Below are 25,000 nucleotides of genomic sequence, written 5' to 3' on the forward strand. Positions count from 1 at the left end.
AACGCCAAGGTCGTGAGTTCGAGCCTCACATGGACCAAAGCACTCGGTTATTTCTTTTCTTTCTCATGGCGTGTGACAGTAAATTGCGTCCCTGTCCATCCACTACAGAATGTTTTCGGCCTGTTGGTCCTAGGTGGCATGGCGAGTTCTCGCTTAGGGGTGCGAGAGGTCCCGGGTTCAACCTCCCGGACAGGCCCTCGCAAGCTAGATTTTACCAATCACGCCTAGCGGGCAGTATTCGGATCTTTCACTCTTTGCAAAATGGCCTTCAGCCAACTCGTTGAATGTGTTTGCCATAAGAAGCTGACAATTCCAACTGTGGGTATATGATATTGGCAGAGACCCCACGTTGGTTTACCCAAACTTTGATCTCCTTCTGTTTAAACACTTCTTCTCGACGACGAAGAAGGCTCACAAGTTTTACTTCTCACTTCCAAGCACTTTCTTACACCTGTGCTTGCAGGATAGACGCACGAAACACTGACCCTGCCAAGAAATTGCATGCCCCTATTTCGGCAAAAATTAATGAAGGTCTTACGCATATTTTTCAAGAAGATCTTCTGCCAGTCTTGTTCAGGTCCTCCGTCATTCAGCCTTCAAAAAAACGTCAATTTGGCTGCAAAGTCAAGAATGTGCACAGAATTCCCTCACCACTTCCAGCTATTGGGACTCAAACTAGGCATGTGATTTTTAGCTCCAAGACGCCGAAAGCCCGTTCAGTGACTTCAAAAACAAATGTCATGACACGGAAAACAGGTGGTTTGTCACCGTGGCACGGAAGGATGTGTCAGAAACTAATACTTAGGCGCCAATTGGACTTGAGGCCATGATTCCTTTTCACAAAACAAGCGCTCTGACCAACTATGTTATTCACAAAGACCAGCATGGTTGTGCCAAGCGCAGAAAAAGTCAGCTTGAGATTGTTTGGAGCTCGGAACATTGGCCAAATTTGATCGCACGTGGAGAATCCGGGCATTGATCCCGGTACCTCCCGCCTGCTAAGCGGGCGCTCTACCATTTGAGCTAATTTCCCCATTACAAACGTCTCTAGTTAAAGGATCGTTAAAGATCGCAATGACACGTCTGCTAGTAATTCATGCGCGTCGTTTCAACGACGTTTCAATTTTGATTCCGTCAGAGAAGAAACGCTACTAGAAGGAACAAAGAATTAAAAGCACACTTTCTTACACCTGGGCTTGAAGGATAGCCGCACGAAACACTGACCCTGCAAGAAATTGCATGCCCTATTTTCGGCAAAAATTATTGAAGGTCTTAAGCATATTTTTCAAGAAGATCTCTTACAGGTCTTGTTCAGTTCCTTCGTCATTCAGCCTTCAGAAAAACGTCAATTTGGCTCCAAGTGAAGAATGTGCACAGAATTCCCTCACCACTTCCATCTATTGGGACTCAAACTAGGCAAGTGATAGTTTTTTTTCCAAGACGCCGAAGCCCATTCAGTTACTTCAAGGAGGTTCAAGTTTCAAGGAAGCCAACGTTTCAATTTTGATTCCGGCAGAGAAGAAACGCTACTAGAAGGAACAAAGATTCAAAAAAAGCACTTAGCTTGCGTAAATTAAGTGCAGAAATGACCGACTCCATCCCTCACACATTGCCATCCAGTGTGCCAAACATGGCGGTTCCGTGCTTCCATCATGAGTATTCTTCGGCGCAAGTTCGCGATTCGTGTGTCAAACTTAACACGCCTTCAAGCCTTGGCTAAACACCGTGTTTTTCCTCGGTAGTATAGTGGATAGTATCCCCGCCTGTCACGCGGGAGACCGGGGTTCGATTCCCAGCCGGGGAGAGAGGATGATTTGTCTTATGCGACCAGTGGCTGCCTTCAAAGCAAAGGATCTGAAACGTGCAAGGCTGCTTTCTCAAACATTACGAAGACAGAGAAAATGACCTGGTGAGGAAGTTAGCCAAAGCCACAGCATATCCAGCATATCCAGTCTCCACACAAACCACTGGATAACAATCCACCATTATCTGGCAATAGACATTAAAATAGGCAATTTCAGAGTGCATATCCGACTCCGCCAGGCATATCAAGCATATCCAGTCTCCACACAACCCACTGGATAACAATCCACCATTATCTGGCAATAGACCTTACAATAGGCCATTTCCGAGTTCATATCCGCCTCCTCTTTAAAGCGAGTCTAAGTGCAAAATTTTTTTGATTTCAATTTGTTCCACTTTACATATGAATGAAAACTAATTTTTATAAGAAAAACTTCGCACTTAGACTCTCTTTAAAGAGGAGGCAGACATAACTCGGAAATGGCCTATACCCACAGTTACGTCACCTATTGTCATTGATGTGCCACCAAGAGATCATCTATTGCCAGTCGACACAACGGTTCTTTGTTTCAGGACTTGGCAATATTTAAAAATCAAAAGAATTCTTTATAAACAGTTAATATCTTTGTACGTGAAATTTATCAAACCAATGATTTGTATCGACCACGGAAGATTTAGTCAAAACTTACAGGAAGTTACCTTGTATTGTGTTGGACGCGTTTTGAAATCACAACCACACCATTTGTTGATTCCACCTGGTCCATTAGCTCAGTTGGCAGAGCGTGGTGCTGATAACGCCAAGGTCGTGAGTTCGAGCCTCACATGGACCAAAGCACTCGGTTATTTCTTTTCTTTCTCATGGCGTGTGACAGTAAATTGCGTCCCTGTCCATCCACTACAGAAGTGTTTTCGGCCTGTTGGTCTAGTGGCATGATTCTCGCTTAGGGTGCGAGAGGTCCCGGGTTCAACTCCCGGACAGGCCCTCGCAAGCTAGATTTTACCAATCACGCCTAGCTGGCAGTATTCGGATCTTTCACTCTTTGCAAAATGGCCTTCAGCCAACTCGTTGAATGTGTTTGCCATAAGAAGCTGACAATTCCAACTGTGGGTATATATGATATTGGCAGAGACCCATCGTTGGTTTACCCAAAACTTTGATCTCCTTCTGTTTAAACACTTCTTCTCGACGACGAAGAAAGGCTCACAAGTTTTTACTTCTCACTTCCAAGCACTTTCTTACACCTGTGCTTGAAGGATAGACGCACGAAACACTGACCCTGCAAGAAATTGCATGCCCTATTTCGGCCAAAATTAATGAAGGTCTTACGCATATTTTTCAAGAAGATCTTCTGCCAGTCTTGTTCAGTTCCTCCGTCATTCAGCCTTCAAAAAAACGTCAATTTGGCTGCAAGTCAAGAATGTGCACAGAATTCCCTCACCACTTCCATCTATTGGGACTCAAACTAGGCAAGTGATTTTTAGCTCCAAGACGCCGAAGCCCGTTCAGTTACTTCAAAAACAAATGTCATGACACGGAAAACAGGTGGTTTGTCACCGTCCCACACGGGAAGATGTGTCAGAAACTAATACTTAGGCGCCAATTGGACTTGAGGCCATGACTTCCTTTTCACAAAACAAGCGCTCTGACCAACTATGTTATTCACAAGACCAGCATGGTTGTGCCAAGCGCAAGAAAAAGTCAGCTTGAGATTGTTTGAGCTCGGAACATTGGCCAAATTTGATCGCACGTGGAGAATCCGGGCATTGATCCCGGTACCTCCCGCATGCTAAGCGGGCGCTCTACCATTTGAGCTAATTCCCCATTACAACGTCTCTTAGTTAAAGGATCGTTAAAGATCGCAATGACACGTCTGCTAGTAATTCATGCGCGTCGTTTCAACGACGTTTCAATTTTGATTCCGGCAGAGAAGAAACGCTACTAGAAGGAACAAAGAATTAAAAGCACACTTTCTTACACCTGGGCTTGAAGGATAGCCGCACGAAACACTGACCCTGCAAGAAATTGCATGCCCTATTTTCGGCAAAAATTATTGAAGGTCTTAAGCATATTTTTCAAGAAGATCTCTTACAGGTCTTGTTCAGTTCCTTCGTCATTCAGCCTTCAGAAAAACGTCAATTTGGCTCCAAGTGAAGAATGTGCACAGAATTCCCTCACCACTTCCATCTATTGGGACTCAAACTAGGCAAGTGATAGTTTTTTTTCCAAGACGCCGAAGCCCATTCAGTTACTTCAAGGAGGTTCAAGTTTCAAGGAATCCAACGTTTCAATTTTGATTCCGGCAGAGAAGAAACGCTACTAGAAGGAACAAAGATTCAAAAAAACACTTAGCTTGCGTAAATTAAGTGCAGAAATGACCGACTCCATCCCTCACACATTGCCATCCAGTGTGCCAAACATGGCGGTTCCGTGGTTCCATCATGAGTATTCTTCGGCGCAAGTTCGCGATTCGTGTGTCAAACTTAACACGCCCTTCAAGCCTTGGCTAAACACCGTGTTTTTCCTCGGTAGTATAGTGGATAGTATCCCCGCCTGTCACGCGGGAGACCGGGTTCGATTCCCCGCCGGGAGAGAGGATGATTTTGTCTTATGCGACCAGTGGCTGCCTTCAAAGCAAAGGATCTGAAACGTGCAAGGCTGCTTTCTCAAACATTACGAAGACAGAGAAAATGACCTGGTGAGGGAGTTAGCCAAAGCCACAGCATATCCAGCATATCCAGTCTCCACACAACCACTGGATAACAATCCACCATTATCTGGCAATAGACCTTACAATAGGCCATTTCCGAGTTCATATCCGCCTCCTCCATGCATATCAAGCATATCCAGTCTCCACACAACCCACTGGATAACAATCCACCATTATCTGGCAATAGACCTTACAATAGGCCATTTCCGAGTTCATATCCGCCTCCTCTTTAAAGCGAGTCTAAGTGCAAAATTTTTTGTGATTTCAATTTGTTCCACTTTACATATGAATGAAAACTAATTTTTATAAGAAAACTTCGCACTTAGACTCTCTTTAAAGAGGAGGCAGACATAAGCTCGGAAATGGCCTATACCCACAGTTAAGTCACCTATTGTCATTGATGTGCCACCAAGAGATCATCTATTGCCAGTCGACACAACGGTTCTTTGTTTCAGGACTTGGCAATATTTAAAAATCAAAAGAATTCTTTATAAACAGTTAATATCTCTGTACGTGAAATTTATCAAACCAATGATTTGTATCGACCACGGGAGATTTAGTCAAAACTTACAGGAAAGTTATCTTGTATTGTGTTGGACGCGTTTTGAAATCACAACCACACCATTTGTTGATTCCACCTGGTCCATTAGCTCAGTTGGCAGAGCGTGGTGCTGATAACGCCAAGGTCGTGAGTTCGAGCCTCACATGGACCAAAGCACTCGGTTATTTCTTTTCTTTCTCATGGCCTGTGACAGTAAATTGCGTCCCTGTCCATCCACTACAGAAGCGTTTTCGGCCTGTTGGTCTAGTGGCATGATTCTCGCTTAGGGTGCGTGAGGTCCCGGGTTTAACTCCCGGACAGGCCCTCGCAAGCTAGATTTTACCAATCACGCCTAGCTGGCAGTATTCGGATCTTTCACTCTTTGCAAAATGGCCTTCAGCCAACTCGTTGAATGTGTTTGCCATAAGAAGCTGACAATTCCAACTGTGGGTATATATGATATTGGCAGAGACCCATCGTTGGTTTACCCAAAACTTTGATCTCCTTCTGTTTAAACACTTCTTCTCGACGACGAAGAAAGGCTCACAAGTTTTTACTTCTCACTTCCAAGCACTTTCTTACACCTGTGCTTGAAGGATAGACGCACGAAACACTGACCCTGCAAGAAATTGCATGCCCTATTTTCGGCAAAAATTAATGAAGGTCTTACGCATATTTTTCAAGAAGATCTTCTGCCAGTCTTGTTCAGTTCCTCCGTCATTCAGCCTTCAAAAAAACGTCAATTTGGCTGCAAGTCAAGAATGTGCACAGAATTCCCTCACCACTTCCATCAGTTGGGACTCAAACTAGGCAAGTGATTTTTAGCTCCAAGACGCCGAAGCCCGTTCAGTTACTTCAAAAACAAATGTCATGACACGGAAAACAGGTGGTTTGTCACCGTGCCACACGGGAAGATGTGTCAGAAACTAATACTTAGGCGCCAATTGGACTTGAGGCCATGACTTCCTTTTCACAAAACAAGCGCTCTGACCAACTATGTTATTCACAAGACCAGCATGGTTGTGCCAAGCGCAAGAAAAAGTCAGCTTGAGATTGTTTGAGCTCGGAACATTGGCCAAATTTGATCGCACGTGGAGAATCCGGGCATTGATCCCGGTACCTCCCGCATGCTAAGCGGGCGCTCTACCATTTGAGCTAATTCCCCATTACAACGTCTCTTAGTTAAAGGATCGTTAAAGATCGCAATGACACGTCTGCTAGTAATTCATGCGCGTCGTTTCAACGACGTTTCAATTTTGATTCCGGCAGAGAAGAAACGCTACTAGAAGGAACAAAGAATTAAAAGCACACTTTCTTACACCTGGGCTTGAAGGATAGCCGCACGAAACACTGACCCTGCAAGAAATTGCATGCCCTATTTTCGGCAAAAATTATTGAAGGTCTTAAGCATATTTTTCAAGAAGATCTCTTACAGGTCTTGTTCAGTTCCTTCGTCATTCAGCCTTCAGAAAAACGTCAATTTGGCTCCAAGTGAAGAATGTGCACAGAATTCCCTCACCACTTCCATCTATTGGGACTCAAACTAGGCAAGTGATAGTTTTTTTTCCAAGACGCCGAAGCCCATTCAGTTACTTCAAGGAGGTTCAAGTTTCAAGGAATCCAACGTTTCAATTTTGATTCCGGCAGAGAAGAAACGCTACTTGAAGGAACAAAGATTCAAAAAAAGCACTTAGCTTGCGTAAATTAAGTGCAGAAATGACCGACTCCATCCCTCACACATTGCCATCCAGTGTGCCAAACATGGCGGTTCCGTGGTTCCATCATGAGTATTCTTCGGCGCAAGTTCGCGATTCGTGTGTCAAACTTAACACGCCCTTCAAGCCTTGGCTAAACACCGTGTTTTTCCTCGGTAGTATAGTGGATAGTATCCCCGCCTGTCACGCGGGAGACCGGGGTTCGATTCCCCGCCGGGGAGAGAGGATGATTTTGTCTTATGCGACCAGTGGCTGCCTTCAAAGCAAAGGATCTGAAACGTGCAAGGCTGCTTTCTCAAACATTACGAAGACAGAGAAAATGACCTGGTGAGGAAGTTAGCCAAAGCCACAGCATATCCAGCATATCCAGTCTCCACACAAACCACTGGATAACAATCCACCATTATCTGGCAATAGACCTTACAATAGGCCATTTCCGAGTTCATATCCGCCTCCTCCATGCATATCAAGCATATCCAGTCTCCAGACAACCCACTGGATAACAATCCACCATTATCTGGCAATAGACCTTACAATAGGCCATTTCCGAGTTCATATCCGCCTCCTCTTTAAAGCGAGTCTAAGTGCAAAATTTTTTGTGATTTCAATTTGTTCCACTTTACATATGAATGAAAACTAATTTTTATAAGAAAAACTTCGCACTTAGACTCTCTTTAAAGAGGAGGCAGACATAAGCTTGGAAATGGCCTATACCCACAGTTACGTCACCTATTGTCATTGATGTGCCACCAAGATATCATCTATTGCCAGTCGACACAACGGTTCTTTGTTTCAGGACTTGGCAATATTTAAAAATCAAAAGAATTCTTTATAAACAGTTAATATCTCTGTACGTGAAATTTATCAAACCAATGATTTGTATGGACCACGGAAGATTTAGTCAAAACTTACAGGAAAGTTACCTTGTATTGTGTTGGACGCGTTTTGAAATCACAACCACACCATTTGTTGATTCCACCTGGTCCATTAGCTCAGTTGGCAGAGCGTGGTGCTGATAACGCCAAGGTCGTGAGTTCGAGCCTCACATGGACCAAAGCACTCGGTTATTTCTTTTCTTTCTCATGGCGTGTGACAGTAAATTGCGTCCCTGTCCATCCACTACAGAAGTGTTTTCGGCCTGTTGGTCTAGTGGCATGATTCTCGCTTAGGGTGCGAGAGGTCCCGGGTTCAACTCCCGGACAGGCCCTCGCAAGCTAGATTTTACCAATCACGCCTAGCTGGCAGTATTCGGATCTTTCACTCTTTGCAAAATGGCCTTCAGCCAACTCGTTGAATGTGTTTGCCATAAGAAGCTGACAATTCCAACTGTGGGTATATATGATATTGGCAGAGACCCATCGTTGGTTTACCCAAAACTTTGATCTCCTTCTGTTTAAACACTTCTTCTCGACGACGAGGAAAGGCTCACAAGTTTTTACTTCTCACTTCCAAGCACTTTCTTACACCTGTGCTTGAAGGATAGACGCACGAAACACTGACCCTGCAAGAAATTGCATGCCCTATTTTCGGCAAAAATTAATGAAGGTCTTACGCATATTTTTCAAGAAGATCTTCTGCCAGTCTTGTTCAGTTCCTCCGTCATTCAGCCTTCAAAAAAACGTCAATTTGGCTGAAAGTCAAGAATGTGCACAGAATTCCCTCACCACTTCCATCTATTGGGACTCAAACTAGGCAAGTGATTTTTAGCTCCAAGACGCCGAAGCCCGTTCAGTTACTTCAAAAGCAAATGTCATGACACGGAAAACACGTGGTTTGCCAACGTGCCACACGGGAAGATGTGTCAGAAACTAATACTTAGGCGCCAATTGGACTTGAGGCCATGACTTCCTTTTCACAAAACAAGCGCTCTGACCAACTATGTTATTCACAAGACCAGCATGGTTGTGCCAAGCGCAAGAAAAAGTCAGCTTGAGATTGTTTGAGCGCGGAACATTGACCAAATTTGATCGCACGTGGAGAATCCGGGCATTGATCCCGGTACCTCCCGCATGCTAAGCGGGCGCTCTACCATTTGAGCTAATTCCCCATTACAACGTCTCTTAGTTAAAGGATCGTTAAAGATCGCAATGACACGTCTGCTAGTAATTCATGCGCGTCGTTTCAACGACGTTTCAATTTTGATTCCGGCAGAGAAGAAACGCTACTAGAAGGAACAAAGAATTAAAAGCACACTTTCTTACACCTGGGCTTGAAGGATAGCCGCACGAAACACTGACCCTGCAAGAAATTGCATGCCCTATTTTCGGCAAAAATTATTGAAGGTCTTAAGCATATTTTTCAAGAAGATCCCTTACAGGTCATGTTCAGTTCCTTCGTCATTCAGCCTTCAGAAAAACGTCAATTTGGCTCCAAGTGAAGAATGTGCACAGAATTCCCTCACCACTTCCATCTATTGGGACTCAAACTAGGCAAGTGATAGTTTTTTTTCCAAGACGCCGAAGCCCATTCAGTTACTTCAAGGAGGTTCAAGTTTCAAGGAATCCAACGTTTCAATTTTGATTCCGGCAGAGAAGAAACGCTACTAGAAGGAACAAAGATTCAAAAAAGCACTTAGCTTGCGTAATTAAGTGCAGAAATGACCGACTCCATCCCTCACACATTGCCATCCAGTGTGCCAAACATGGCGGTTCCGTGGTTCCATCATGAGTATTCTTCGGCGCAAGTTCGCGATTCGTGTGTCAAACTTAACACGCCCTTCAAGCCTTGGCTAAACACCGTGTTTTTCCTCGGTAGTATAGTGGATAGTATCCCCGCCTGTCACGCGGGAGACCGGGGTTCGATTCCCCGCCGGGGAGAGAGGATGATTTTGTCTTATGCGACCAGTGGCTGCCTTCAAAGCAAAGGATCTGAAACGTGCAAGGCTGCTTTCTCAAACATTACGAAGACAGAGAAAATGACCTGGTGAGGAAGTTAGCCAAAGCCACAGCATATCCAGCATATCCAGTCTCCACACAAACCACTGGATAACAATCCACCATTATCTGGCAATAGACCTTACAATAGGCCATTTCCGAGTTCATATCCGCCTCCTCTTTAAAGCGAGTCTAAGTGCAAAATTTTTTGTGATTTCAATTTGTTCCACTTTACATATGAATGAAAACTAATTTTTATAAGAAAAACTTCGCACTTAGACTCTCTTTAAAGAGGAGGCAGACATAAACTCGGAAATGGCCTATACCCACAGTTACGTCACCTATTGTCATTGATGTGCCACCAAGAGATCATCTATTGCCAGTCGACACAACGGTTCTTTGTTTCAGGACTTGGCAATATTTAAAAATCAAAAGAATTCTTTATAAACAGTTAATATCTCTGTACGTGAAATTTATCAAACCAATGATTTGTATCGACCACGGGAGATTTAGTCAAAACTTACAGGAAAGTTACCTTGTATTGTGTTGGACGCGTTTTGAAATCACAACCACACCATTTGTTGATTCCACCTGGTCCATTAGCTCAGTTGGCAGAGCGTGGTGCTGATAACGCCAAGGTCGTGAGTTCGAGCCTCACATGGACCAAAGCACTCGGTTATTTCTTTTCTTTCTCATGGCCTGTGACAGTAAATTGCGTCCCTGTCCATCCACTACAGAAGTGTTTTCGGCCTGTTGGTCTAGTGGCATGATTCTCGCTTAGGGTGCGTGAGGTCCCGGGTTCAACTCCCGGACAGGCCCTCGCAAGCTAGATTTTACCAATCACGCCTAGCTGGCAGTATTCGGATCTTTCACTCTTTGCAAAATGGCCTTCAGCCAACTCGTTGAATGTGTTTGCCATAAGAAGCTGACAATTCCAACTGTGGGTATATATGATATTGGCAGAGACCCATCGTTGGTTTACCCAAAACTTTGATCTCCTTCTGTTTAAACACTACTTCTCGACGACGAAGAAAGGCTCACAAGTTTTTACTTCTCACTTCCAAGCACTTTCTTACACCTGTGCTTGAAGGATAGACGCACGAAACACTGACCCTGCAAGAAATTGCATGCCCTATTTTCGGCAAAAATTAATGAAGGTCTTACGTATATTTTTCAAGAAGATCTTCTGCCAGTCTTGTTCAGTTCCTCCGTCATTCAGCCTTCAAAAATCGTCAATTTGGCTGCAAGTCAAGAATGTGCACAGAATTCCCTCACCACTTCCGTCTATTGGGACTCAAACTAGGCAAGTGATTTTTAGCTCCAAGACGCCGAAGCCCGTTCAGTTACTTCAAAAACAAATGTCATGACACGGAAAACAGGTGGTTTATCACCGTGCCACACGGGAAGATGTGTCAGAAACTAATACTTAGGCACCAATTGGACTTGAGGCCATGACTTCCTTTTCACAAAACAAGCGCTCTGACCAACTATGTTATTCACAAGACCAGCATGGTTGTGCCAAGCGCAAGAAAAAGTCAGCTTGAGATTGTTTGAGCTCGGAACATTGGCCAAATTTGATCGCACGTGGAGAATCCGGGCATTGATCCCGGTACCTCCCGCATGCTAAGCGGGCGCTCTACCATTTGAGCTAATTCCCCATTACAACGTCTCTTAGTTAAAGGATCGTTAAAGATCGCAATGACACGTCTGCTAGTAATTCATGCGCGTCGTTTCAACGACGTTTCAATTTTGATTCCGGCAGAGAAGAAACGCTACTAGAAGGAACAAAGAATTAAAAGCACACTTTCTTACACCTGGGCTTGAAGGATAGCCGCACGAAACACTGACCCTGCAAGAAATTGCATGCCCTATTTTCGGCAAAAATTATTGAAGGTCTTAAGCATATTTTTCAAGAAGATCTCTTACAGGTCTTGTTCAGTTCCTTCGTCATTCAGCCTTCAGAAAAACGTCAATTTGGCTCCAAGTGAAGAATGTGCACAGAATTCCCTCACCACTTCCATCTATTGGGACTCAAACTAGGCAAGTGATAGTTTTTTTTCCAAGACGCCGAAGCCCATTCAGTTACTTCAAGGAGGTTCAAGTTTCAAGGAATCCAACGTTTCAATTTTGATTCCGGCAGAGAAGAAACGCTACTAGAAGGAACAAAGATTCAAAAAAACACTTAGCTTGCGTAAATTAAGTGCAGAAATGACCGACTCCATCCCTCACACATTGCCATCCAGTGTGCCAAACATGGCGGTTCCGTGGTTCCATCATGAGTATTCTTCGGCGCAAGTTCGCGATTCGTGTGTCAAACTTAACACGCCCTTCAAGCCTTGGCTAAACACCGTGTTTTTCCTCGGTAGTATAGTGGATAGTATCCCCGCCTGTCACGCGGGAGACCGGGGTTCGATTCCCCGCCGGGGAGAGAGGATGATTTTGTCTTATGCGACCAGTGGCTGCCTTCAAAGCAAAGGATCTGAAACGTGCAAGGCTGCTTTCTCAAACATTACGAAGACAGAGAAAATGACCTGGTGAGGAAGTTAGCCAAAGCCACAGCATATCCAGCATATCCAGTCTCCACACAAACCACTGGATAACAATCCACCATTATCTGGCAATAGACCTTACAATAGGCCATTTCCGAGTTCATATCCGCCTCCTCCATGCATATCAAGCATATCCAGTCTCCACACAACCCACTGGATAACAATCCACCATTATCTGGCAATAGACCTTACAATAGGCCATTTCCGAGTTCATATCCGCCTCCTCTTTAAAGCGAGTCTAAGTGCAAAATTTTTTGTGATTTCAATTTGTTCCACTTTACATATGAATGAAAACTAATTTTTATAAGAAAAACTTCGCACTTAGACTCTCTTTAAAGAGGAGGCAGACATAAGCTCGGAAATGGCCTATACCCACAGTTACGTCACCTATTGTCATTGATGTGCCACCAAGAGATCATCTATTGCCAGTCGACACAACGGTTCTTTGTTTCAGGACTTGGCAATATTTAAAAATCAAAAGAATTCTTTATAAACAGTTAATATCTCTGTACGTGAAATTTATCAAACCAATGATTTGTATCGACCACGGGAGATTTAGTCAAAACTTACAGGAAAGTTACCTTGTATTGTGTTGGACGCGTTTTGAAATCACAACCACACCATTTGTTGATTCCACCTGGTCCATTAGCTCAGTTGGCAGAGCGTGGTGCTGATAACGCCAAGGTCGTGAGTTCGAGCCTCACATGGACCAAAGCACTCGGTTATTTCTTTTCTTTCTCATGGCCTGTGACAGTAAATTGCGTCCCTGTCCATCCACTACAGAAGTGTTTTCGGCCTGTTGGTCTAGTGGCATGATTCTCGCTTAGGGTGCGTGAGGTCCCGGGTTCAACTCCCGGACAGGCCCTCGCAAGCTAGATTTTACCAATCACGCCTAGCTGGCAGTATTCGGATCTTTCACTCTTTGCAAAATGGCCTTCAGCCAACTCGTTGAATGTGTTTGCCATAAGAAGCTGACAATTCCAACTGTGGGTATATATGATATTGGCAGAGACCCATCGTTGGTTTACCCAAAACTTTGATCTCCTTCTGTTTAAACACTTCTTCTCGACGACGAAGAAAGGCTCACAAGTTTTTACTTCTCACTTCCAAGCACTTTCTTACACCTGTGCTTGAAGGATAGACGCACGAAACACTGACCCTGCAAGAAATTGCATGCCCTATTTTCGGCAAAAATTAATGAAGGTCTTACGCATATTTTTCAAGAAGATCTTCTGCCAGTCTTGTTCAGTTCCTCCGTCATTCAGCCTTCAAAAAAACGTCAATTTGGCTGCAAGTCAAGAATGTGCACAGAATTCCCTCACCACTTCCATCAGTTGGGACTCAAACTAGGCAAGTGATTTTTAGCTCCAAGACGCCGAAGCCCGTTCAGTTACTTCAAAAACAAATGTCATGACACGGAAAACAGGTGGTTTGTCACCGTGCCACACGGGAAGATGTGTCAGAAACTAATACTTAGGCGCCAATTGGACTTGAGGCCATGACTTCCTTTTCACAAAACAAGCGCTCTGACCAACTATGTTATTCACAAGACCAGCATGGTTGTGCCAAGCGCAAGAAAAAGTCAGCTTGAGATTGTTTGAGCTCGGAACATTGGCCAAATTTGATCGCACGTGGAGAATCCGGGCATTGATCCCGGTACCTCCCGCATGCTAAGCGGGCGCTCTACCATTTGAGCTAATTCCCCATTACAACGTCTCTTAGTTAAAGGATCGTTAAAGATCGCAATGACACGTCTGCTAGTAATTCATGCGCGTCGTTTCAACGACGTTTCAATTTTGATTCCGGCAGAGAAGAAACGCTACTAGAAGGAACAAAGAATTAAAAGCACACTTTCTTACACCTGGGCTTGAAGGATAGCCGCACGAAACACTGACCCTGCAAGAAATTGCATGCCCTATTTTCGGCAAAAATTATTGAAGGTCTTAAGCATATTTTTCAAGAAGATCCCTTACAGGTCATGTTCAGTTCCTTCGTCATTCAGCCTTCAGAAAAACGTCAATTTGGCTCCAAGTGAAGAATGTGCACAGAATTCCCTCACCACTTCCATCTATTGGGACTCAAACTAGGCAAGTGATAGTTTTTTTTCCAAGACGCCGAAGCCCATTCAGTTACTTCAAGGAGGTTCAAGTTTCAAGGAATCCAACGTTTCAATTTTGATTCCCGCAGAGAAGAAACGCTACTAGAAGGAACAAACATTCAAAAAAAGCACTTAGCTTGCGTAAATTAAGTGCAGAAATGACCGACTCCATCCCTCACACATTGCCATCCAGTGTGCCAAACATGGCGGTTCCGTGGTTCCATCATGAGTATTCTTCGGCGCAAGTTCGCGATTCGTGTGTCAAACTTAACACGCCCTTCAAGCCTTGGCTAAACACCGTGTTTTTCCTCGGTAGTATAGTGGATAGTATCCCCGCCTGTCACGCGGGAGACCGGGGTTCGATTCCCCGCCGGGGAGAGAGGATGATTTTGTCTTATGCGACCAGTGGCTGCCTTCAAAGCAAAGGATCTGAAACGTGCAAGGCTGCTTTCTCAAACATTACGAAGACAGAGAAAATGACCTGGTGAGGAAGTTAGCCAAAGCCACAGCATATCCAGCATATCCAGTCTCCACACAAACCACTGCATAACAATCCACCATTATCTGGCAATAGACCTTACAATAGGCCATTTCCGAGTTCATATCCGCCTCCTCCATGCATATCAAGCATATCCAGTCTCCACACAACCCACTGGATAACAATCCACCATTATCTGGCAATAGACCTTACAATAGGCCATTTCCGAGTTCATATCCGCCTCCTCTTTAAAGCGAGTCTAAGTGCTAAATTTTTTGTGATTTCAATTTGTTCCACTTTACATATGAATGAAAACTAATTTTTATAAGAAAAACTTCGCACTTAGACTCTCTTTAAAGAGGAGGCAGACATAAACTCGGAAATGGCCTATACCCACAGTTACGTCACCTATTGTCATTGATGTGCCACCAAGAGATCATCTATTGCCAGTCGACACAACGGTTCTTTGTTTCAGGACTTGGCAATATTTAAAAATCAAAAGAATTCTTTATAAACAGTTAATATCTCTGTACGTGAAATTTATCAAACCAATGATTTGTATCGACCACGGAAGATTTAGTCAAAACTTACAGGAAAGTTAACTTGTATTGTGTTGGACGCGTTTTGAAATCACAACCACACCATTTGTTGATTCCACCTGGTCCATTAGCTCAGTTGGCAGAGCGTGGTGCTGATAACGCCAAGGTCGTGAGTTCGAGCCTCACATGGACCAAAGCACTCGGTTATTTCTTTTCTTTCTCATGGCGTGTGACAGTAAATTGAGTTCCTGTCCATCCACTACATAATTGTTTTCGGCCTGTTGGTCTAGTGGCATGATTCTCGCTTAGGGTGCGAGAGGTCCCGGGTTCAACTCCCGGACAGGCCCTCGCAAGCTATATTTTACCAATCACGCTTAGCTGGCAGTATTCGGATCTTTCACTCTTTGCAAAATGGCCTTCAGCCAACTCGTTGAATGTGTTTGCCATAAGAAGCTGACAATTCCAACTGTGGGTATATATGATATTGGCAGAGACCCATCGTTGGTTGACCCAAAACTTTGATCTCCTCCTGTTTAAACACTTCTTCTCGACGACGAAGAAAGGCTGACAAGTTTTTACTTCTCACTTCCAAGCACTTTCTTACACCTGTGCTTGAAGGATAGACGCACGAAACACTGACCCTGCAAGAAATTGCATGCCCTATTTTCGGCAAAAATTAATGAAGGTCTTACGCATATTTTTCAAGAAGATCTTCTGCCAGTCTTGTTCAGTTCCTCCGTCATTCAGCCTTCAAAAAAACGTCAATTTGGCTGCAAGTCAAGAATGTGCACAGAATTCCCTCACCACTTCCATCTATTGGGACTCAAACTAGGCAAGTGATTTTTAGCTCCAAGACGCCGAAGCCCGTTCAGTTACTTCAAAAGCAAATGTCATGACACGGAAAACAGGTGGTTTGCCACCGTGCCACACGGGAAGATGTGTCAGAAACTAATACTTAGGCGCCAATTGGACTTGAGGCCATGACTTCCTTTTCACAAAACAAGCGCTCTGACCAACTATGTTATTCACAAGACCAGCATGGTTGTGCCAAGCGCAAGAAAAAGTCAGCTTGAGATTGTTTGAGCTCGCAACATTGACCAAATTTGATCGCACGTGGAGAATCCGGGCATTGATCCCGGTACCTCCCGCATGCTAAGCGGGCGCTCTACCATTTGAGCTAATTCCCCATTACAACGTCTCTTAGTTAAAGGATCGTTAAAGATCGCAATGACACGTCTGCTAGTAATTCATGCGCGTCGTTTCAACGACGTTTCAATTTTGATTCCGGCAGAGAAGAAACGCTACTAGAAGGAACAAAGAATTAAAAGCACACTTTCTTACACCTGGGCTTGAAGGATAGCCGCACGAAACACTGACCCTGCAAGAAATTGCATGCCCTATTTTCGGCAAAAATTATTGAAGGTCTTAAGCATATTTTTCAAGAAGATCCCTTACAGGTCATGTTCAGTTCCTTCGTCATTCAGCCTTCAGAAAAACGTCAATTTGGCTCCAAGTGAAGAATGTGCACAGAATTCCCTCACCACTTCCATCTATTGGGACTCAAACTAGGCAAGTGATAGTTTTTTTTCCAAGACGCCGAAGCCCATTCAGTTACTTCAAGGAGGTTCAAGTTTCAAGGAATCCAACGTTTCAATTTTTATTCCGGCAGAGAAGAAACGCTACTAGATTGAAAAAAGATTCAAAAAAACACTTAGCTTGCGTAAATTAAGTGCAGAAATGACCGACTCCATCCCTCACACATTGCCATCCAGTGTGCCAAACATGGCGGTTCCGTGGTTCCATCATGAGTATTCTTCGGCGCAAGTTCGCGATTCGTGTGTCAAACTTAACACGCCCTTCAAGCCTTGGCTAAACACCGTGTTTTTCCTCGGTAGTATAGTGGATAGTATCCCCGCCTGTCACGCGGGAGACCGGGGTTCGATTCCCCGCCGGGGAGAGAGGATGATTTTGTCTTATGCGACCAGTGGCTGCCTTCAAAGCAAAGGATCTGAAACGTGCAAGGCTGCTTTCTCAAACATTACGAAGACAGAGAAAATGACCTGGTGAGGAAGTTAGCCAAAGCCACAGCATATCCAGCATATCCAGTCTCCACACAAACCACTGGATAACAATCCACCATTATCTGGCAATAGACCTTACAATAGGCCATTTCCGAGTTCATATCCGCCTCCTCCATGCATATCAAGCATATCCAGTCTCCACACAACCCACTGGATAACAATCCACCATTATCTGGCAATAGACCTTACAATAGGCCATTTCCGAGTTCATATCCGCCTCCTCTTTAAAGCGAGTCTAAGTGCAAAATTTTTTGTGATTTCAATTTGTTCCACTTTACATATGAATGAAAACTAATTTTTATAAGAAAAACTTCGCACTTAGACTCTCTTTAAAGAGGAGGCAGACATAAACTCGGAAATGGCCTATACCCACAGTTACGTCACCTATTGTCATTGATTTGCCACCAAGAGATCATCTATTGCCAGTCGACACAACGGTTCTTTGTTTCAGGACTTGGCAATATTTAAAAATCAAAAGAATTCTTTACAAACAGTTAATATCTCTGTACGTGAAATTTATCAAACCAATGATTTGTATCGACCACGGAAGATTTAGTCAAAACTTACAGGAAAGTTAACTTGTATTGTGTTGGACGCGTTTTGAAATCACAACCACACCATTTGTTGATTCCACCTGGTCCATTAGCTCAGTTGGCAGAGCGTGGTGCTGATAACGCCAAGGTCGTGAGTTCGAGCCTCACATGGACCAAAGCACTCGGTTATTTCTTTTCTTTCTCATGGCCTGTGACAGTAAATTGCGTCCCTGTCCATCCACTACAGAAGTGTTTTCGGCCTGTTGGTCTAGTGGCATGATTCTCGCTTAGGGTGCGAGAGGCCCCGGGTTCAACTCCCGGACAGGCCCTCGCAAGATAGATTTTACCAATCACGCCTAGCTGGCAGTATTCGGATCTTTCACTCTTTGCAAAATGGCCTTCAGCCAACTCGTTGAATGTGTTTGCCATAAGAAGCTGACAATTCCAACTGTGGGTATATATGATATTGGCAGAGACCCATCGTTGGTTTACCCAAAACTTTGATCTCCTTCTGTTTAAACACTTCTTCTCGACGACGAAGAAAGGCTCACAAGTTTTTACTTCTCACTTCCAATAACTTTCTTACACCTGTGCTTGAAGGATAGACGCACGAAACACTGACCCTGCAAGAAATTGCATGCCCTATTTTCGGCAAAAATTAATGAAGGTCTTACGCATATTTTTCAAGAAGATCTTCTGCCAGTCTTGTTCAGTTCCTCCGTCATTCAGCATTAAAAAAAACGTCATTTTTGCTTCAATTCAAGAATGTGCACAGAATTCCCTCACCACTTCCATCTATTGGGACTCAAACTAGGCAAGTGATTTTTAGCTCCAAGACGCCGAAGCCCGTTCAGTTACTTCAAAAACAAATGTCATGACACGGAAAACAGGTGGTTTGTCACCGTGCCACACGGTAAGATGTGTCAGAAACTAATACTTAGGCGCCAATTGGACTTGAGACCATGACTTCCTTTTCACAAAACAAGCGCTCTGACCAACTATGTTATTCACAAGACCAGCATGGTTGTGCCAAGCGCAAGAAAAAGTCAGCTTGAGATTGTTTGAGCTCGGAACATTGGCCAAATTTGATCGCACGTGGAGAATCCGGGCATTGATCCCGGTACCTCCCGCATGCTAAGCGGGCGCTCTACCATTTGAGCTAATTCCCCATTACAACGTCTCTTAGTTAAAGGATCGTTAAAGATCGCAATGACACGTCTGCTAGTAATTCATGCGCGTCGTTTCAACGACGTTTCAATTTTGATTCCGGCAGAGAAGAAACGCTACTAGAAGGAACAAAGAATTAAAAGCACACTTTCTTACACCTGGGCTTGAAGGATAGCCGCACGAAACACTGACCCTGCAAGAAATTGCATGCCCTATTTTCGGCAAAAATTATTGAAGGTCTTAAGCATATTTTTCAAGAAGATCTCTTACAGGTCTTGTTCAGTTCCTTCGTCATTCAGCCTTCAGAAAAACGTCAAATTGGCTCCAAGTGAAGAATGTGCACAGAATTCCCTCACCACTTCCATCTATTGGGACTCAAACTAGGCAAGTGATAGTTTTTTTTCCAAGACGCCGAAGCCCATTCAGTTACTTCAAGGAGGTTCAAGTTTCAAGGAATCCAACGTTTCAATTTTGATTCCGGCAGAGAAGAAACGCTACTAGAAGGAACAAAGATTTAAAAAAAGCACTTAGCTTGCGTAAATTAAGTGCAGAAATGACCGACTCCATCCCTCACACATTGCCATCCAGTGTGCCAAACATGGCGGTTCCGTGGTTCCATCATGAGTATTCTTCGGCGCAAGTTCGCGATTCGTGTGTCAAACTTAACACGCCCTTCAAGCCTTGGCTAAACACCGTGTTTTTCCTCGGTAGTATAGTGGATAGTATCCTCGCCTGTCACGCGGGAGACCGGGGTTCGATTCCCCGCCGGGGAGAGAGGATGATTTTGTCTTATGCGACCAGTGGCTGCCTTCAAAGCAAAGGATCTGAAACGTGCAAGGCTGCTTTCTCAAACATTACGAAGACAGAGAAAATGACCTGGTGAGGAAGTTAGCCAAAGCCACAGCATATCCAGCATATCCAGTCTCCACACAAACCACTGGATAACAATCCACCATTATCTGGCAATAGACCTTACAATAGGCCATTTCCGAGTTCAGTTCCGCCTCCTCCATGCATATCCAGCATATCCAGTCTCCACACAACCCACTGGATAACAATCCACCATTATCTGGCAATAGACCTTACAATAGGCCATTTCCGAGTTCATATCCGCCTCCTCTTTAAAGCGAGTCTAAGTGCAAAATTTTTTGTGATTTCAATTTGTTCCACTTTACATATGAATGAAAACTAATTTTTATAAGAAAAACTTCGCACTTAGACTCTCTTTAAAGAGGAGGAAGACATAAACTCGGAAATGGCCTATACCCACAGTTACGTCACCTATTGTCATTGATGTGCCACCAAGAGATCATCTATTGCCAGTCGACACAACGGTTCTTTGTTTCAGGACTTGGCAATATTTAAAAATCAAAAGAATTCTTTATAAACAGTTAATATCTCTGTACGTGAAATTTATCAAACCAATGATTTGTATCGACCACGTAAGATTTAGTCAAAACTTACAGGAAAGTTACCTTGTATTGTGTTGGACGCGTTTTGAAATCACAACCACACCATTTGTTGATTCCACCTGGTCCATTAGCTCAGTTGGCAGAGCGTGGTGCTGATAACGCCAAGGTCGTGAGTTCGAGCCTCACATGGACCCACTTACTCGGTTATTTCTTTTCTTTCTCATGGCGTGTGACAGTAAATTGCGTCCCTGTCCATCCACTACAGAAGTGATTTCGGCCTGTTGGTCTAGTGGCATGATTCTCGCTTAGGGTGCTAGAGGTCCCGGGTTCAACTCCCGGACAGGCCCTCGCAAGCTAGATTTTACCAATCACGCCTAGCTGGCAGTATTCGGATCTTTCACTCTTTGCAAAATGGCCTTCAGCCAACTCGTTGAATGTGTTTGCCATAAGAAGCTGACAATTCCAACTGTGGGTATATATGATATTGGCAGAGACCCATCGTTGGTTTACCCAAAACTTTGATCTCCTTCTGTTTAAACACTTCTTCTCGACAACGAAGAAAGGCTCACAAGTTTTTACTTCTCACTTCCAAGCACTTTCTTACACCTGTGCTTGAAGGATAGACGCACGAAACACTGACCCTGCAAGAAATTGCATGCCCTATTTTCGGCAAAAATTAATGAAGGTCTTACGCATATTTTTCAAGAAGATCTTCTGCCAGTCTTGTTCAGTTCCTCCGTCATTCAGCCTTCAAAAAAACGTCAATTTGGCTGCAAGTCAAGAATGTGCACAGAATTCCCTCACCACTTCCATCTATTGGGACTCAAACTAGGCAAGTGATTTTTAGCTCCAAGACGCCGAAGCCCGTTCAGTTACTTCAAAAACAAATGTCATGACACGGAAAACAGGTGGTTTGTCACCGTGCCACACGGGAAGATGTGTCAGAAACTAATACTTAGGCGCCAATTGGACTTGAGGCCATGACTTCCTTTTCACAAAACAAGCGCTCTGACCAACTATGTTATTCACAAGACCAGCATGGTTGTGCCAAGCGCAAGAAAAAGTCAGCTTGAGATTGTTTGAGCTCGGAACATTGGCCAAATTTGATCGCACGTGGAGAATCCGGGCATTGATCCCGGTACCTCCCGCATGCTAAGCGGGCGCTCTACCATTTGAGCTAATTCCCCATTACAACGTCTCTTAGTGAAAGGATCGTTAAAGATCGCAATGACACGTCTGCTAGTAATTCATGCGCGTCGTTTCAACGACGTTTCAATTTTGATTCCGGCAGAGAAGAAACGCTACTAGAAGGAACAAAGAATTAAAAGCACACTTTCTTACACCTGGGCTTGAAGGATAGCCGCACGAAACACTGACCCTGCAAGAAATTGCATGCCCTATTTTCGGCAAAAATTATTGAAGGTCTTAAGCATATTTTTCAAGAAGATCTCTTACAGGTCTTGTTCAGTTCCTTCGTCATTCAGCCTTCAGAAAAACGTCAATTTGGCTCCAAGTGAAGAATGTGCACAGAATTCCCTCACCACTTCCATCTATTGGGACTCAAACTAGGCAAGTGATAGTTTTTTTTCCAAGACGCCGAAGCCCATTCAGTTACTTCAAGGAGGTTCAAGTTTCAAGGAATCCAACGTTTCAATTTTGATTCCGGCAGAGAAGAAACGCTACTAGAAGGAACAAAGATTCAAAAAAAGCACTTAGCTTGCGTAAATTAAGTGCAGAAATGACCGACTCCATCCCTCACACATTGCCATCCAGTGTGCCAAACATGGCGGTTCCGTGGTTCCATCATGAGTATTCTTCGGCGCAAGTTCGCGATTCGTGTGTCAAACTTAACACTCCCTTCAAGCCTTGGCTAAACACCGTGTTTTTCCTCGGTAGTATAGTGGATATTATCCCCGCCTGTCACGCTGGATACCTGGGTTAGATTCCCCGCCGGGGAGAGAGGATGATTTTGTCTTATGCTACCAGTGTCTTCCTTCAAAGCAAAGGATCTGAAACGTGCAAGGCTGCTTTCTCAAACATTACGAAGACAGAGAAAATGACCTGGTGAGGAAGTTAGCCAAAGCCACAGCATATCCAGCATATCCAGTCTCCACACAAACCACTGGATAACAATCCACCATTATCTGGCAATAGACCTTACAATAGGCCATTTCCGAGTTCATATCCGCCTCCTCCATGCATATCAAGCATATCCAGTCTCCACACAACCCACTGGATAACAATCCACCATTATCTGGCAATAGACCTTACAATAGGCCATTTCCGAGTTCATATCCGCCTCCTCTTTAAAGCGAGTCTAAGTGCAAAATTTTTGTGATTTCAATTTGTTCCACTTTACATATGAATGAAAACTAATTTTTATAAGAAAAACTTTGCACTTAGACTCTCTTTAAAGAGGAGGCAGACATAAACTCGGAAATGGCCTATACCCACAGTTACGTCACCTATTGTTATTGATGTGCCACCAAGAGATCATCTATTGCCAGTCGACACAACGGTTCTTTGTTTCAGGACTTGGCAATATTTAAAAATCAAAAGAATTCTTTATAAACAGTTAATATCTCTATACGTGAAATTTATCAAACCAATGATTTGTATCGACCACGGAAGATTTAGTCAAAACTTACAGGAAAGTTACCTTGTATTGTGTTGGACGCGTTTTGAAATCACAAACCACGCCATTTGTTGATTCCACCTGGTCCATTAGCTCAGTTGGCAGAGCGTGGTGCTGATAACGCCAAGGTCGTGAGTTCGAGCCTCACATGGACCAAAGCACTCGGTTATTTCTTTTCTTTCTCATGGCGTGTGACAGTAAATTGCGTCCCTGTCCATCCACTACAGAAGTGTTTTCGGCCTGTTGGTCTAGTGGCATGATTCTCGCTTAGGGTGCTCGAGGTCCCGGGTTCAACTCCCGGACAGGCCCTCGCAAGCTAGATTTTACCAATCACGCCTAGCTGGCAGTATTCGGATCTTTCACTCTTTGCAAAATGGCCTTCAGCCAACTCGTTGAATGTGTTTGCCATAAGAAGCTGACAATTCCAACTGTGGGTATATATGATATTGGCAGAGACCCATCGTTGGTTTACCCAAAACTTTGATCTCCTTCTGTTTAAACACTTCTTCTCGACGACGAAGAAAGGCTCACAAGTTTTTACTTCTCACTTCCAAGAACTTTCTTACACCTGTGCTTGAAGGATAGACGCACGAAACACTGACCCTGCAAGAAATTGCATGCCCTATTTTCGGCAAAAATTAATGAAGGTCTTACGCATATTTTTCAAGAAGATCTTCTGCCAGTCTTGTTCAGTTCCTCCGTCATTCAGCCTTCAAAAAAACGTCAATTTGGCTGCAAGTCAAGAATGTGCACAGAATTCCCTCACCACTTCCATCTATTGGGACTCAAACTAGGCAAGTGATTTTTAGCTCCAAGACGCCGAAGCCCGTTCAGTTACTTCAAAAGCAAATGTCATGACACGGAAAACACGTGGTTTGCCAACGTGCCACACGGGAAGATGTGTCAGAAACTAATACTTAGGCGCCAATTGGACTTCGGGCCATGACTTCCTTTTCACAAAACAAGCGCTCTGACCAACTATGTTATTCACAAGACCAGCATGGTTGTGCCAAGCGCAAGAAAAAGTCAGCTTGAGATTGTTTGAGCTCGGAACATTGACCAAATTTGATCGCACGTGGAGAATCCGGGCATTGATCCCGGTACCTCCCGCATGCTAAGCGGGCGCTCTACCATTTGAGCTAATTCCCCATTACAACGTCTCTTAGTTAAAGGATCGTTAAAGATCGCAATGACACGTCTGCTAGTAATTCATGCGCGTCGTTTCAACGACGTTTCAATTTTGATTCCGGCAGAGAAGAAACGCTACTAGAAGGAACAAAGAATTAAAAGCACACTTTCTTACACCTGGGCTTGAAGGATAGCCGCACGAAACACTGACCCTGCAAGAAATTGCATGCCCTATTTTCGGCAAAAATTATTGAAGGTCTTAAGCATATTTTTCAAGAAGATCTCTTACAGGTCTTGTTCAGTTCCTTCGTCATTCAGCCTTCAGAAAAACGTCAATTTGGCTCCAAGTGAAGAATGTGCACAGAATTCCCTCACCACTTCCATCTATTGGGACTCAAACTAGGCAAGTGATAGTTTTTTTTCCAAGACGCCGAAGCCCATTCAGTTACTTCAAGGAGGTTCAAGTTTCAAGGAATCCAACGTTTCAATTTTGATTCCGGCAGAGAAGAAACGCTACTTGAAGGAACAAAGATTCAAAAAAAGCACTTAGCTTGCGTAAATTAAGTGCAGAAATGACCGACTCCATCCCTCACACATTGCCATCCAGTGTGCCAAACATGGCGGTTCCGTGGTTCCATCATGAGTATTCTTCGGCGCAAGTTCGCGATTCGTGTGTCAAACTTAACACGCCCTTCAAGCCTTGGCTAAACACCGTGTTTTTCCTCGGTAGTATAGTGGAT

General features: G+C 44.0%; 35 non-coding genes across 35 annotated transcripts in view; 26 read left to right on the forward strand and 9 right to left on the reverse strand.

The window, feature by feature from the left end:
• The first annotated feature begins 1,732 nt into the window (after window positions 1-1,732).
• On the forward strand, window positions 1,733-1,804 carry Trnad-guc (transfer RNA aspartic acid (anticodon GUC)). The gene has a single exon. It is a non-coding gene; the product is annotated as a tRNA-Asp (tRNA).
• Window positions 1,805-2,560: 756 nt separating this feature from the next.
• Window positions 2,561-2,633, forward strand: Trnai-gau (transfer RNA isoleucine (anticodon GAU)). The gene has a single exon. It is a non-coding gene; the product is annotated as a tRNA-Ile (tRNA).
• Window positions 2,634-2,714: 81 nt separating this feature from the next.
• On the forward strand, window positions 2,715-2,786 carry Trnap-agg (transfer RNA proline (anticodon AGG)). The gene has a single exon. It is a non-coding gene; the product is annotated as a tRNA-Pro (tRNA).
• A 766-nt stretch (window positions 2,787-3,552) lies between these two features.
• Window positions 3,553-3,625, reverse strand: Trnaa-agc (transfer RNA alanine (anticodon AGC)). The gene has a single exon. It is a non-coding gene; the product is annotated as a tRNA-Ala (tRNA).
• Window positions 3,626-5,151: 1,526 nt separating this feature from the next.
• Trnai-gau (transfer RNA isoleucine (anticodon GAU)) lies at window positions 5,152-5,224 on the forward strand. The gene has a single exon. It is a non-coding gene; the product is annotated as a tRNA-Ile (tRNA).
• An 81-nt stretch (window positions 5,225-5,305) lies between these two features.
• On the forward strand, window positions 5,306-5,377 carry Trnap-agg (transfer RNA proline (anticodon AGG)). The gene has a single exon. It is a non-coding gene; the product is annotated as a tRNA-Pro (tRNA).
• A 767-nt stretch (window positions 5,378-6,144) lies between these two features.
• Window positions 6,145-6,217, reverse strand: Trnaa-agc (transfer RNA alanine (anticodon AGC)). Its single transcript has one exon. It is a non-coding gene; the product is annotated as a tRNA-Ala (tRNA).
• A 699-nt stretch (window positions 6,218-6,916) lies between these two features.
• Window positions 6,917-6,988, forward strand: Trnad-guc (transfer RNA aspartic acid (anticodon GUC)). The gene has a single exon. It is a non-coding gene; the product is annotated as a tRNA-Asp (tRNA).
• A 760-nt stretch (window positions 6,989-7,748) lies between these two features.
• On the forward strand, window positions 7,749-7,821 carry Trnai-gau (transfer RNA isoleucine (anticodon GAU)). Its single transcript has one exon. It is a non-coding gene; the product is annotated as a tRNA-Ile (tRNA).
• An 81-nt stretch (window positions 7,822-7,902) lies between these two features.
• Window positions 7,903-7,974, forward strand: Trnap-agg (transfer RNA proline (anticodon AGG)). Its single transcript has one exon. It is a non-coding gene; the product is annotated as a tRNA-Pro (tRNA).
• Window positions 7,975-8,741: 767 nt separating this feature from the next.
• Window positions 8,742-8,814, reverse strand: Trnaa-agc (transfer RNA alanine (anticodon AGC)). The gene has a single exon. It is a non-coding gene; the product is annotated as a tRNA-Ala (tRNA).
• A 697-nt stretch (window positions 8,815-9,511) lies between these two features.
• On the forward strand, window positions 9,512-9,583 carry Trnad-guc (transfer RNA aspartic acid (anticodon GUC)). The gene has a single exon. It is a non-coding gene; the product is annotated as a tRNA-Asp (tRNA).
• Window positions 9,584-10,233: 650 nt separating this feature from the next.
• Window positions 10,234-10,306, forward strand: Trnai-gau (transfer RNA isoleucine (anticodon GAU)). The gene has a single exon. It is a non-coding gene; the product is annotated as a tRNA-Ile (tRNA).
• An 81-nt stretch (window positions 10,307-10,387) lies between these two features.
• Window positions 10,388-10,459, forward strand: Trnap-agg (transfer RNA proline (anticodon AGG)). The gene has a single exon. It is a non-coding gene; the product is annotated as a tRNA-Pro (tRNA).
• Window positions 10,460-11,225: 766 nt separating this feature from the next.
• Window positions 11,226-11,298, reverse strand: Trnaa-agc (transfer RNA alanine (anticodon AGC)). The gene has a single exon. It is a non-coding gene; the product is annotated as a tRNA-Ala (tRNA).
• A 698-nt stretch (window positions 11,299-11,996) lies between these two features.
• On the forward strand, window positions 11,997-12,068 carry Trnad-guc (transfer RNA aspartic acid (anticodon GUC)). Its single transcript has one exon. It is a non-coding gene; the product is annotated as a tRNA-Asp (tRNA).
• A 760-nt stretch (window positions 12,069-12,828) lies between these two features.
• Trnai-gau (transfer RNA isoleucine (anticodon GAU)) lies at window positions 12,829-12,901 on the forward strand. The gene has a single exon. It is a non-coding gene; the product is annotated as a tRNA-Ile (tRNA).
• Window positions 12,902-12,982: 81 nt separating this feature from the next.
• Trnap-agg (transfer RNA proline (anticodon AGG)) lies at window positions 12,983-13,054 on the forward strand. Its single transcript has one exon. It is a non-coding gene; the product is annotated as a tRNA-Pro (tRNA).
• Window positions 13,055-13,821: 767 nt separating this feature from the next.
• On the reverse strand, window positions 13,822-13,894 carry Trnaa-agc (transfer RNA alanine (anticodon AGC)). Its single transcript has one exon. It is a non-coding gene; the product is annotated as a tRNA-Ala (tRNA).
• Window positions 13,895-14,593: 699 nt separating this feature from the next.
• Trnad-guc (transfer RNA aspartic acid (anticodon GUC)) lies at window positions 14,594-14,665 on the forward strand. The gene has a single exon. It is a non-coding gene; the product is annotated as a tRNA-Asp (tRNA).
• A 760-nt stretch (window positions 14,666-15,425) lies between these two features.
• Trnai-gau (transfer RNA isoleucine (anticodon GAU)) lies at window positions 15,426-15,498 on the forward strand. Its single transcript has one exon. It is a non-coding gene; the product is annotated as a tRNA-Ile (tRNA).
• Window positions 15,499-15,579: 81 nt separating this feature from the next.
• Window positions 15,580-15,651, forward strand: Trnap-agg (transfer RNA proline (anticodon AGG)). The gene has a single exon. It is a non-coding gene; the product is annotated as a tRNA-Pro (tRNA).
• Window positions 15,652-16,418: 767 nt separating this feature from the next.
• Window positions 16,419-16,491, reverse strand: Trnaa-agc (transfer RNA alanine (anticodon AGC)). The gene has a single exon. It is a non-coding gene; the product is annotated as a tRNA-Ala (tRNA).
• Window positions 16,492-17,189: 698 nt separating this feature from the next.
• Trnad-guc (transfer RNA aspartic acid (anticodon GUC)) lies at window positions 17,190-17,261 on the forward strand. The gene has a single exon. It is a non-coding gene; the product is annotated as a tRNA-Asp (tRNA).
• A 760-nt stretch (window positions 17,262-18,021) lies between these two features.
• On the forward strand, window positions 18,022-18,094 carry Trnai-gau (transfer RNA isoleucine (anticodon GAU)). Its single transcript has one exon. It is a non-coding gene; the product is annotated as a tRNA-Ile (tRNA).
• Window positions 18,095-18,175: 81 nt separating this feature from the next.
• On the forward strand, window positions 18,176-18,247 carry Trnap-agg (transfer RNA proline (anticodon AGG)). Its single transcript has one exon. It is a non-coding gene; the product is annotated as a tRNA-Pro (tRNA).
• Window positions 18,248-19,014: 767 nt separating this feature from the next.
• Window positions 19,015-19,087, reverse strand: Trnaa-agc (transfer RNA alanine (anticodon AGC)). Its single transcript has one exon. It is a non-coding gene; the product is annotated as a tRNA-Ala (tRNA).
• Window positions 19,088-19,786: 699 nt separating this feature from the next.
• On the forward strand, window positions 19,787-19,858 carry Trnad-guc (transfer RNA aspartic acid (anticodon GUC)). Its single transcript has one exon. It is a non-coding gene; the product is annotated as a tRNA-Asp (tRNA).
• A 760-nt stretch (window positions 19,859-20,618) lies between these two features.
• On the forward strand, window positions 20,619-20,691 carry Trnai-gau (transfer RNA isoleucine (anticodon GAU)). The gene has a single exon. It is a non-coding gene; the product is annotated as a tRNA-Ile (tRNA).
• Window positions 20,692-20,772: 81 nt separating this feature from the next.
• Trnap-agg (transfer RNA proline (anticodon AGG)) lies at window positions 20,773-20,844 on the forward strand. Its single transcript has one exon. It is a non-coding gene; the product is annotated as a tRNA-Pro (tRNA).
• A 767-nt stretch (window positions 20,845-21,611) lies between these two features.
• Trnaa-agc (transfer RNA alanine (anticodon AGC)) lies at window positions 21,612-21,684 on the reverse strand. The gene has a single exon. It is a non-coding gene; the product is annotated as a tRNA-Ala (tRNA).
• A 1,531-nt stretch (window positions 21,685-23,215) lies between these two features.
• Trnai-gau (transfer RNA isoleucine (anticodon GAU)) lies at window positions 23,216-23,288 on the forward strand. The gene has a single exon. It is a non-coding gene; the product is annotated as a tRNA-Ile (tRNA).
• Window positions 23,289-23,369: 81 nt separating this feature from the next.
• On the forward strand, window positions 23,370-23,441 carry Trnap-agg (transfer RNA proline (anticodon AGG)). Its single transcript has one exon. It is a non-coding gene; the product is annotated as a tRNA-Pro (tRNA).
• A 767-nt stretch (window positions 23,442-24,208) lies between these two features.
• Trnaa-agc (transfer RNA alanine (anticodon AGC)) lies at window positions 24,209-24,281 on the reverse strand. Its single transcript has one exon. It is a non-coding gene; the product is annotated as a tRNA-Ala (tRNA).
• Window positions 24,282-24,980: 699 nt separating this feature from the next.
• Window positions 24,981-25,000, forward strand: part of Trnad-guc (transfer RNA aspartic acid (anticodon GUC)) — a 72-nt gene continuing 52 nt past the window's right edge. The window contains exon 1 of the tRNA in view: window positions 24,981-25,000. This exon is cut by the window's right edge and continues 52 nt beyond it. This is a non-coding gene — a tRNA (tRNA-Asp).

This window comes from Montipora capricornis, chromosome 6 (assembly GCF_036669925.1).
Source record: "Montipora capricornis isolate CH-2021 chromosome 6, ASM3666992v2, whole genome shotgun sequence".
Lineage (NCBI taxonomy): Eukaryota > Metazoa > Cnidaria > Anthozoa > Scleractinia > Acroporidae > Montipora > Montipora capricornis.